The sequence below is a fragment of the Fringilla coelebs genome (genome assembly GCF_963513975.1).
Source record: "Fringilla coelebs genome assembly, chromosome: 8".
In the NCBI taxonomy this organism is placed as follows: domain Eukaryota; kingdom Metazoa; phylum Chordata; class Aves; order Passeriformes; family Fringillidae; genus Fringilla; species Fringilla coelebs.
In genome coordinates this window covers 25036630-25046364 of record NC_140066.1, presented here as the reverse complement: position 1 = coordinate 25046364, position 9735 = coordinate 25036630, and positions in this window count along the sequence as shown.

The following is a 9735-nucleotide window of genomic DNA, read 5'->3' as shown; positions in this document are numbered from 1 at the left end:
TTTTTATACAATAATTTTTATTGGTAAAAGTACCAAAGCAATTGAACCAGTAGCTTGGAAGATGGTCTGGGGTCTTGGGGGAGGTGAAGAGGGTGATGCTTGTGCATCCCCTGTTGCTGGAGACAGAGAGCTTCACTTCTGCATCCATGGCAAAGGGGAGAGCTCCTGCTGCAGCGCTGTGGCTGAGGGAGGAGGAATGCTTTCCTGTTTCCTCTGCCAGATCGTTATCTCAGTCCATATGTGAAACCTGGGAATTCCTTTAAAGGCCCAGGAGCTCTCCTAGCTGTGATTTTCATTATATTGATGTCCATGGTCACCCTTGATAACTCCATCCTGTGTTTGTTGAAGTCTTGTTGTGGATCTGTCATCAAGGCAGCAGGACCAGCATTGGTCTGAGGGCAAGTGTATGAGAGAGAAGAACCTGGCCCATTTTTAACTTTTTAAAAAAATATTTTGGAGGTACCAGGGTCAAAAGGCAACATTTTTATGTTTTGTATTTATATGTATAAGCACAAGTTTGTGTTGGTGTGTGTATGAACAATTTTAATCACAGCTTCTGGCAAAACGGTGTTTCTCTAAGAGGGTTGTTTTGGGGATGGGCTAGGGTTGGGCAAGGGAAATCCTGGGCTTATTCCAGGTTTCTGTTGCTGTTTCCATCAATGCAAGGAAGCAGTGTCACTCTCACTGTCCAGCTTTACATCCCCTGATGTGACTCAGCAAGAGCTGTGTGCCGTGGCAGGGTTTGGTTTCTCTCACACAGGGATGGGTGTGAGTAAGCAGTGGTGTTGCATGGCTGTAATTCCACAGCACCTGGGGAGCTGCGTTTCCTTTGGATTTCCTGTTCAACCGGGGCCACCCCTTGCTTGGGAAGGGTGGCAGCCACAGCTCCATTCACAGAGATAACCTGGAGTGTGGGGCTGGAGATCAGCACCCCATGAGGAGCTGTTGCTTCAGGGGTGGAATAGCTCACCCAGCCATGCCTGGAGCTGGCCCTGGGACCCTCCAAAGAGGGCAGGAGGCAGGGGGTGCTACCACAGACCAGAAAATGTGGCGTCGTTCAATTGGAGCTTTTATCCCAGGCAGAGCAAAGTCGGTGGGAGCTGCTGATGGGGATGTGTGGGAGAGCACTGAGTACTACCCCAAGACTTCTGTTGGAGGCTGCAACAGGCTTTAATTTAGGCTAGTCCTGCTCCCAGGGCTATATTCCTCACTGTGAGTGGGAACAGCCAGTGAGAGCTGAAATTAACCTATGTTGGCTGTTCTGCCTTTGCATGTATCCTGTGCTTCCTGACCCAGGCTGATTTGTGTTTTCTTTTCCCTGAACAGGTCTATATCATCAACGTAACATGGTCTGACCTGACTTCCCAGATCATCTACAGGAGATACAGCAAGTTCTTTGACCTGCAGGTAAGTCTGTCCTGTCTAACATAAAATATTATTTCTACTCATGCTTCTTGTCATGTTTCCAGCTGGGTTAATAGTGCCTTTAAATAAGGCTTTGTGCTTGTTTGGTCTGTTACATGTCATGATCTCTGAAACTTTTCAGACTCTGCCCTTGTAGGGTATAAGATAAGTGGGTGGTATGCTCACAGTGAGTAACTTGCAGCGTAAAGACATTTAAAGCTGACATTTTCATGAATGGTTCCTATTAAAGAGGGGATCTAATTTTAAATACTTCAGATGCACTTAAAACAGAGAGAGTACTACATTTTGGGCCCCCAGAAACTGCTTACCCAAGTAACTGAAAACAACAGAGCTTTTGCACACTCCCACAGCAGTTCAGTAACAGAGATTGCAGTGGAAACTTTCCAGTCTCTCTTCCTAACCATCTACCCAGCCAGCCAGTGTCCTGGCTCCTGCTGTTTTGTACAGCTCCTTTCCTCTATTCTGTGCCTGTATGTTTAGATTTGATCAAAAGCTATCTTGCTGGATAGCTGCTGATCAGAGTTTGAAACCAGGAATCAGCTGTCTCATTTCTGGTAGTGCTCCCAGGCACCTGCATGGGTGGGGGGGCTTTGGGGCTGGTGTTCTGTTTGGCAATAATCCAGATCCGCTGATATTTTTGTATCATTTGCAGCTTTGTAGGCAGCAATACTAATTGCCTGGGGTAAAAATGAAAGCTGTGGCTTGTGACACTCTTGAACTTTGGGGAAAAGGTTGATTTTTGGACTGGAGCTTGTGTTTGGAGCTGGGCTGAGGTTACAATACCGAGTGAGTCCTTATGGTCAGTACTGAGGATGTAGCTGACTGTGCTGTGTCCTGAAAAGTAACACCGAGTCTTTTTGTACAATAAATTAGGAAAAAAAAGAGTTCTTGTTTGGAGTATCTTAAAGAGCTCTAGTTTCATCTTTGCTCCTCTTTGTTTCATTTCTGGTACTTGGAAACCTGAAGTCTCTAGGCTGTTATGTAAGCTGTATCAGCTATTATGGCCTCCTGGCCTCTTGGCTGAAATGTGACCATTTCTACTGCCAGTCCTAATTTCTTTTTGCTCTGTGGCAGGAAGAGAGGGGTGTTCTTGAGCTTCCTCTTGTGCCCATCTCCATTTCTAGTTGGGCTGAAGTGCCAGGCCTGCCAGTCCCACTGCTGTAAGAGAATGTCAGCATCTTCTCTGTGTCTGCTGTACCTGCTAAAGATGCACAGCTCCATAAGCATTTCTTGTCAGCTTGCAAATTGTGGCCAAAACTGTTTCTTTCTATTTCTCTCTTCTTTCTCTTTTCACCCCAGTTCTGTTTTCATGTATATGTTGTTCTGGGTCTCCCGGCCTTTCCTGGTAGGTTTGAAAAGTTCCCATCAAGTGTGGAGTTATCAATGGGGTTAGTGTGTTGGACAGGAAATGATGTCTCAATCAGGGAGTGAGTCCTGAAAGGTCCCATTGATAAGTACAAGGGGGCCTAGCCAGTGGAAAACTCCTGCTTGCATGACGCTTCTCCCCCCAGGAGAAAATACGACAAGAAAGTAACAAAATTCCCTTCTTTAACCCTTTTCCCTCCCAGGGATCTCTGTCAGGGCCAACGCTGCATGAGCAGTGTCAGCCCGCTACAACAGCCTCTTTAGCTCTTGCAGTGTGAGGTGCAGAGTTACAGAAATTGGGGTTACTTGAGATTTCCACAGTCCTGCCATGTCTCTGTACTCTGTCACTGTGTCCATCTGTGCCTCAGTTTCCCAGCTGTGAGATGGGGACAAGGCCCTGTGTGCTCAGGCTGCCACAATGTGCTTTTAGACTCCCAAAGGTGATAGGTGGTTTTTTATTTATCCCCTCCTATTACTCTTTCTGGATTTTTGATTATGCCTGAGCATCTCTTAGGTGAGGCAAAGGAAACTGCTTTGGATCTTGAATAGAAATTTGTGTTTCCAGCTCTAATGAAACCTGCAAAGAGAGTTGGAAAAGTAAATGAATGCTAAGGGGGACTTTGGGTAACCCTTGCATTTTGGGAAATCTATGGCTTGATGTGCAGAGATTCTTGCTCAAAGAGAAATTAGCTCCAGATCTTGGAATGACTTGTGCTTTCCAGATTTTTGCTGGAAGCTTGAACTTCTAACCTAGCACTGGTTGAACATGGGGTTTGCAATCTGACACCATGCATGGTAAGGTGGTCTTAGCATAACCAATCTTCTTTGATAATATCCCTGCTTATCCCCATGAGGCACTTCTAGGAGAGAACCAAACAAATTCTCAGGGAGTGATGCTCAGCCAACTCACGGGCACCACTCATGTCCAAAACAGCTGGAGTCCACAGGTCTCTGCCAGCTCCACTCACCCTGCTGTGTCAACGACAGAGCTGCACTTCAGGGCTTCAGAAGCCTGCACGTGTCTCCTTTGCTCTTGACTGGAAGTGAGGAACAAGGGCTGACTTGTAATGACTTAATCAGGGCTGCAGTGGCTGGCATGGACAGTGACACTGGATCCGACCCGTGGGGAAACCCGGGGGGCTGCCCAGGAGCAAGGAGGGAGGAATACAGATAATTAATTTCACTACTCCATTTTCATGTTTCTTTAAAAAAGAGCCCACCCTTCCCCAAATGGCTGTCTCTGTGGGAAGTGGCTCAGTGGTTTTGAGAGCTGCAGCATTAGTAGAAACTGAATTTTTTAAAATACTTATTTGGGAATTCTCTTAGGTACTGCAGGTGGTAAGAGGCTGCTCTGTCTCAAGGATTCAAATCCAAGGAGAGTTTGGCTGTGCTATTTCAGCAGTGCATAAACTTGAATTGGGAGTCAGGTTGTTTTTCAGTTTAGTAATAGGGCAGTAAGGCTGATCATACTATAGGATTTGTTTGCCCCACAAAGGTGTAAGAAGCACAGCAAACAGAACCCAAAGCAGCAAGCCAAGTGTCAGCCCTTTACTGCTTCAGTAAAATCTGTAAACACAGATTTTAAATTAAATTAGGGTATTGCTGCATCATTTAATTGTGCAACCAATCACATCTGCTCCTGAGCATGGGTCAAATGATGGCAGTAGATTACATGTGAGTGCCAGTGTTTCACTAAATAGGATTGAAAAGATTGAATTAACTCTGCACAGATGAAAGCATTACTCTAAATTGCTTGTCAAATCCAATTATCTGTTGTCTTTCACCCTGGGGAGACATTTGCACCTGAGCACCATTTTGGGGTCAAAGCTACCTCCTAATGTAATATTTTTAATGTAGTTTTCTTGCCCTTGTCTGCAGTGCAGAATGGAGGAGCATGAGGAGAGTGAGGTGAACATCACCTGTCAGTAGTGCTGACCCTTGTGACAGGCACCACTGGGGCACGTTCCCTGGATGCTGTTTGAGGTCTTCCATCATCATTGATAGATTTGCTGGTGGTGGTTGCAGGATCCTGTCCTGAGGGGATAGCTCAGTAATGCTGCTGTTGTCCCCAGAGGAGCTGAGAAAGGACACTCCTTTATTGGGATAGCAGGGATAACTCCTGGCATTTCCATTGTGCAGTAAAAGACATCTACAGATGTATGGCACGAGTTTTTCTTGCTGGAAAGTGCTTTTGGAGGCTGTTAGCAGATGGGGATTTGCAGTTGAGTGTGTGCATAAAAAATTGCCCAAAGCATCAGGTGGAGAAGTGTGGAGATGCAGACAGCTCTCACCCTTGCAGTGGCCATGCTGGGCTGGAAAACAACCACCAAGTTTGCAGCTGGAAAGGATGAAGGATGTGTCTTTCCCCTCTCCCCATATCACCCTTGCAGCTGCCCAGTACCACCGTGGGCTGTTATTACCCACTGCTAAGAACCCCCCCTTCCCTGCAAAGTGAGCAGGGGAAATGGGAGCGAGGATCTGTGCCTGGCCTCTCAGCTTCAATCACCAGTGGTCATCTGCTGCATTTTATCCAGGTGTTCTCCTCTGATTCCATGCCTGTGCTACTCAGTACCTGCAGTCAGAGCATGAACGGGACCAGCACCTCAGCAGAGGACCTGACCCTCTGCTCTGTGGGGATGGCTGGGTCTCCTTGTGCAGAGCTGGGGAGGATCCTTCCCCACAGCAGGTGTAATGCAGCTTTCTCCAAGGGGAAGCACAGCAGCTGGATATTTAGCAGCGTGTGTTTGGCTGTGCAGCAGTGGAGCAGCACCACCGGAGCTGCGGCAGGAATGTTGGGCAGGCAGCTCTCATCCTCCCCACACAACGACACACACAGGCAGTTTGGCTGCAAGGAGATGTCTGAAATGTCACAATATTGAAAAGGCAAATAAACAAGGCTCTGTTCAAGCACTGGCTCTGTGTATCAGCAAAATATTATCTGCCCAATGTGGTTTGCTGATCTAAGCAGGTTTTCTTCAAAGTGGTGCAGAAAGAGGAACTCACTAGCAGCCAATTAGAACATTAAAAAAGTAAAGACTATCAAGAATTTTATTAGGAAGAGGAAAGACCTGTAAGTTGTTTTCATGATGATAAAACATCAAGAGCTTCATTTGTTATTTCTTTGGTCACCCTGATTGTTTATGTGCTATAACAGAGTAACGGAGCACTGGAGATGACATTAAACAAAAATGGTAATATAAAAACTAGTAATTGCAGTTTGTATCTCTGCTTTTCTTCCTCAGGCTGGAGTTGATGTAAATGCTGCTGCTATTGATTGTTCTCCTGTTACGCTATTCTGTAACAACATTCCTTTCTCCATTACCCCAAGCTGTATCAAATAGGGTAATGTCCACTCTCATTCCCAGTTTGATTGTAGCTGTGCCACCTGCCTGGGAGCCCTGGATTTCACTGGGTCACTATGATTTGAAACAGGACCTGGTGGCTTTGGCATGCAGGCTTTCTGGGGCAGAGCAAAGAGGGAATTCTGTGATTCTGATGGAATTATGTATATTCACTCCAGTAGTTCGTCTGGGTTAATTGCCCAAGTGGAGACCTACAGCCCTATTTCTGGTGGTCCAGTGCAGTCTAACTCAGCATTGATTGTTTTTGTAGGGCCTCTGATATTTCACGTTGTTCATGCTTTTAGCTCTGCAGGAGCGGTAAGTGGACAAGTTCAAGCATGCACAAAGTTTAGCGGTGGTGAAGAGTGTAGGTAATGCAATGGGGCAAGTGTTCTCCTGTGTTTGCAAATGCTGACTCCTCACCCTAACCACCAGGCCTCTTTAGCAGGGTGAGCAGTCTCCCACTGGTCTTCCCAGCCATCCAGAGCAGCAGGGTCCCTCTGCAGTGGGTGACCCTCTCTTCTGCAGGTGCCACCCTGTGCAGAGCTCCTGCTGGCCCTGTGGGAAGGGCAGGGCAGGGCAGGGAGGGAAGGAGGGCTGCTGCTGTGGCTCCATGCGAGATGCAGCTTGCCCCTCTCACAGCGTGGGAGGTTTGTGCTGAAAGGATTCCCAGCCTCTGACGAGCTCAGGGAGTGTTTGTGTTGGGCTGTGTGTGTGTGTGCATCGGAGGGTGCCCAAGGAAACGGGCAGGCAAACTGGGGGAGAAGGTGGAGTTGGATGGGGCAGGGGTGGAACAGCATGGCAGATGTTGCTGCATCAGGCTGTGGTGCAAGTACACAGTGAAACTGGGGTTTGTCCTGCTGGGCTCTGCATGTGCCTCCCTCTGCTCTGGGCTGGGCTGGCCTTGGCCAGCATGGTCTGGGTTGCAAGGATTACATTTCCCGTGTTCCATTCCCTTGGTGTTCAGCATCCTGGCCCTGCTGTAGATGCTGAGAGCTGCTGTGAAATCCTTCTCCAGACCAGGGGCGTGGCTCCATATCTGACCCATTAGGTTCAGACCCACTGGTTAGCTTCAGGGACATCCCTGATAGTCTTGGAAATGTGGGGATGGAGTTACTGCAACAGCTGTAGGGTTTCATTTATAAACAGCTTCCTTAAGAGCATTATTGAAACTGAAACAAGACTGGGAAAATTCAGAGGAAATCTGAACACGGGTCTGTCAACACGTCTGTTCCCAAAGGTCAGTGCTGGCTCCTTGGGGAGAAATGGCACATCCTTTCTTCTGAGTAAACACAGGGCAGTTGTTTGCTGCTGTTATCCCAGACAGTGCATGGAGAAACTTGCAGTGCAAGGTTTGCAGGAGATGCAGAAAACCAGATTTCTAGGAGGAGCCCTGCACCATCTCTGGGGGCTGACTGTGCCTCCTGTGTTTTGGCAACTGTGCTGGAGCTCTGGTGCAGCCATGCTTGTAAGACTTGGCTTCAGTAGGAGAGACCCCTCAATGCCTGCTCTCAGAAAAATAGCCCAGCAGCAAGCTTGTAACAGGCCTTCCCAGGGGAACTGAGATGCCTCTGGGAAAAAATTAGTAGCTGACATGGTTATTGAGCTGAGAATGGTTGTCTCCACTGATTTAAAAGCTATCTAAATACCATTTGTCCTTCTAACCCTCAATGCTTTAGGATACCAACTGGGTTGGGGCAGTATCTTTGTGTTCAATGACTAAATAGAATTGTTTATAATTCTACTTTCCATCATTATTTAAATGTTTGCTTGGCAAAACAATCTGTTCAGCTTCCAGTATTTGTTTTTAAAGAGACTTTACACGTCAGACGAAGATGTGGGCCATGATGGGGAAATGGCAAAGTGCCTGCCATCCTACAATAGAGGTGCACTGAGTGACCATGGCAAAGAACCCACAGCTGACAAGGTGACCCAGCCTATGGGAACCCTCCCTTTTGTACTTCTTCACTTGGGTTCTGTTGGAGCATAAAGCTGACACTTGAATATTGCCCCTAATCTACAGCATGGAAATCTCCTGCAGGCTGGCTGCAGGGAAATATTTGCTGCTCAGCACCAATCCACCTCTCTGGCCAGGACATGGGGGACCTTAGAAAGTGAGAAGGTGGCCTAGCCAGCTCTTCAGGGTGTGACAGCAGCAAGGCAAGAACAGAGGTGATACCCATGCCATTCTGTCTCAGTGGCCTAGGCTCTATATATAGCTAGGCAAATGAGTTTTGTTTGTTTGGGTTTTTTAAGAAATATTGGGAGCATCACAAAGAAGATGTTGGCTTCTTAGCTGTCCTTTTAACTGTGGTCTGCCTCTAACAGGTACTGAAAACAGTGAAATTGGTCAAAAGTGTTATTTTCTGGAATTATTCCCTTGCTTTCTAAAGTTTTGGTTTGTGTAAGGTGCTCTTACCATCCCCCACTTATTGCTGGCTTGGAGAGAGTGAGGATGTTGGAGGACCTGTGCTGTGGAAAGGGCTCTCCTGGATACAGCCGAAGAGAGGAAAAGCAACAAGTTCTTCCTAATGAATTGAATTGACTTATATCAGTTGAGGAGGACTCAGACTTATTTTCATGGCTGTTGGTTGCTTTACATGTTAAAAATCCAATGCATTTGGAGTATGAGTCCCTGCAAGGTTGTGGTGCTAATGGAAATCTAAAAACGTGCCTGAAATTGCCAAAAATTCTGAACCATGGTGGAAGGCTTTGGTATGGGGCCCAGATGTGCTGGTTTTGTATCTGGACCATGTCTCATACAAGGGATTATGAAGAATCGTGGCAAAAACTGGGCTAAAAGCCTTTCTTCATCAGAGTGCATAAAGGCTCAGTGTATACATCCTGTGTTATCCCTCCTCCATCTCCATTATTTTGCTGTTGGAAGCTCTCCTCATAGATCTCCACAGCAGGACTTTAAGCTCAGCCTTGGGAGCAGCCCTCTTATTTGTTACCCTTGTTCCAGGTTTTGTTTGCTGGAACAATAAAACACAGGAGAGTGGTTTGGCTGTGGGACCGGCCCCAGCCTAAGCTACAGCAGCAAATTCTCCAAGTGCCACTTTATTAGCATATTTCCTCTTACCAGAGATCAAGATCAACCTTTTTATTTTTTTCCCCCTGGAACATCTGTGTGAAAATTAAATTCCTTGGCAGGATTTTTCCATGGCCTTTTTTTTCCCTGAAGCACCCAAGCCCCGAAAGCTCGGGCATGACAATTCCACCCCCTGCACTATGTTGTCGCTCTCCCCTAATCGTACTCAGCTTTCAATTATTTATACTGCCAGAAAATTGCATGGAGTTCACACCCCCAGCCCTGAAACACAATTCTGCTTTTGTGCAGGGAATACAATCCTTCACTTTCATTAAGTGTGTGGAGACCAAGATGAGAAGTGCCTGTTGTGTTCGCATCCCTTGGCTCGCGATGAGAGGAGCTGGTTGTTTTCGCAAACGTCCTAAATAGCCCTGGAAGGGTTACGGGGAGTTTATTTACATTATTGCATTTAAGTGCAAATAGAAAATTGCCCAGCCATAATGGAAAGTTTATGCAGGGCTCTGTCAGGGCTCTTTTCCATGTCACCTCACCCCTCCTGGCTTTCTGCTCTGA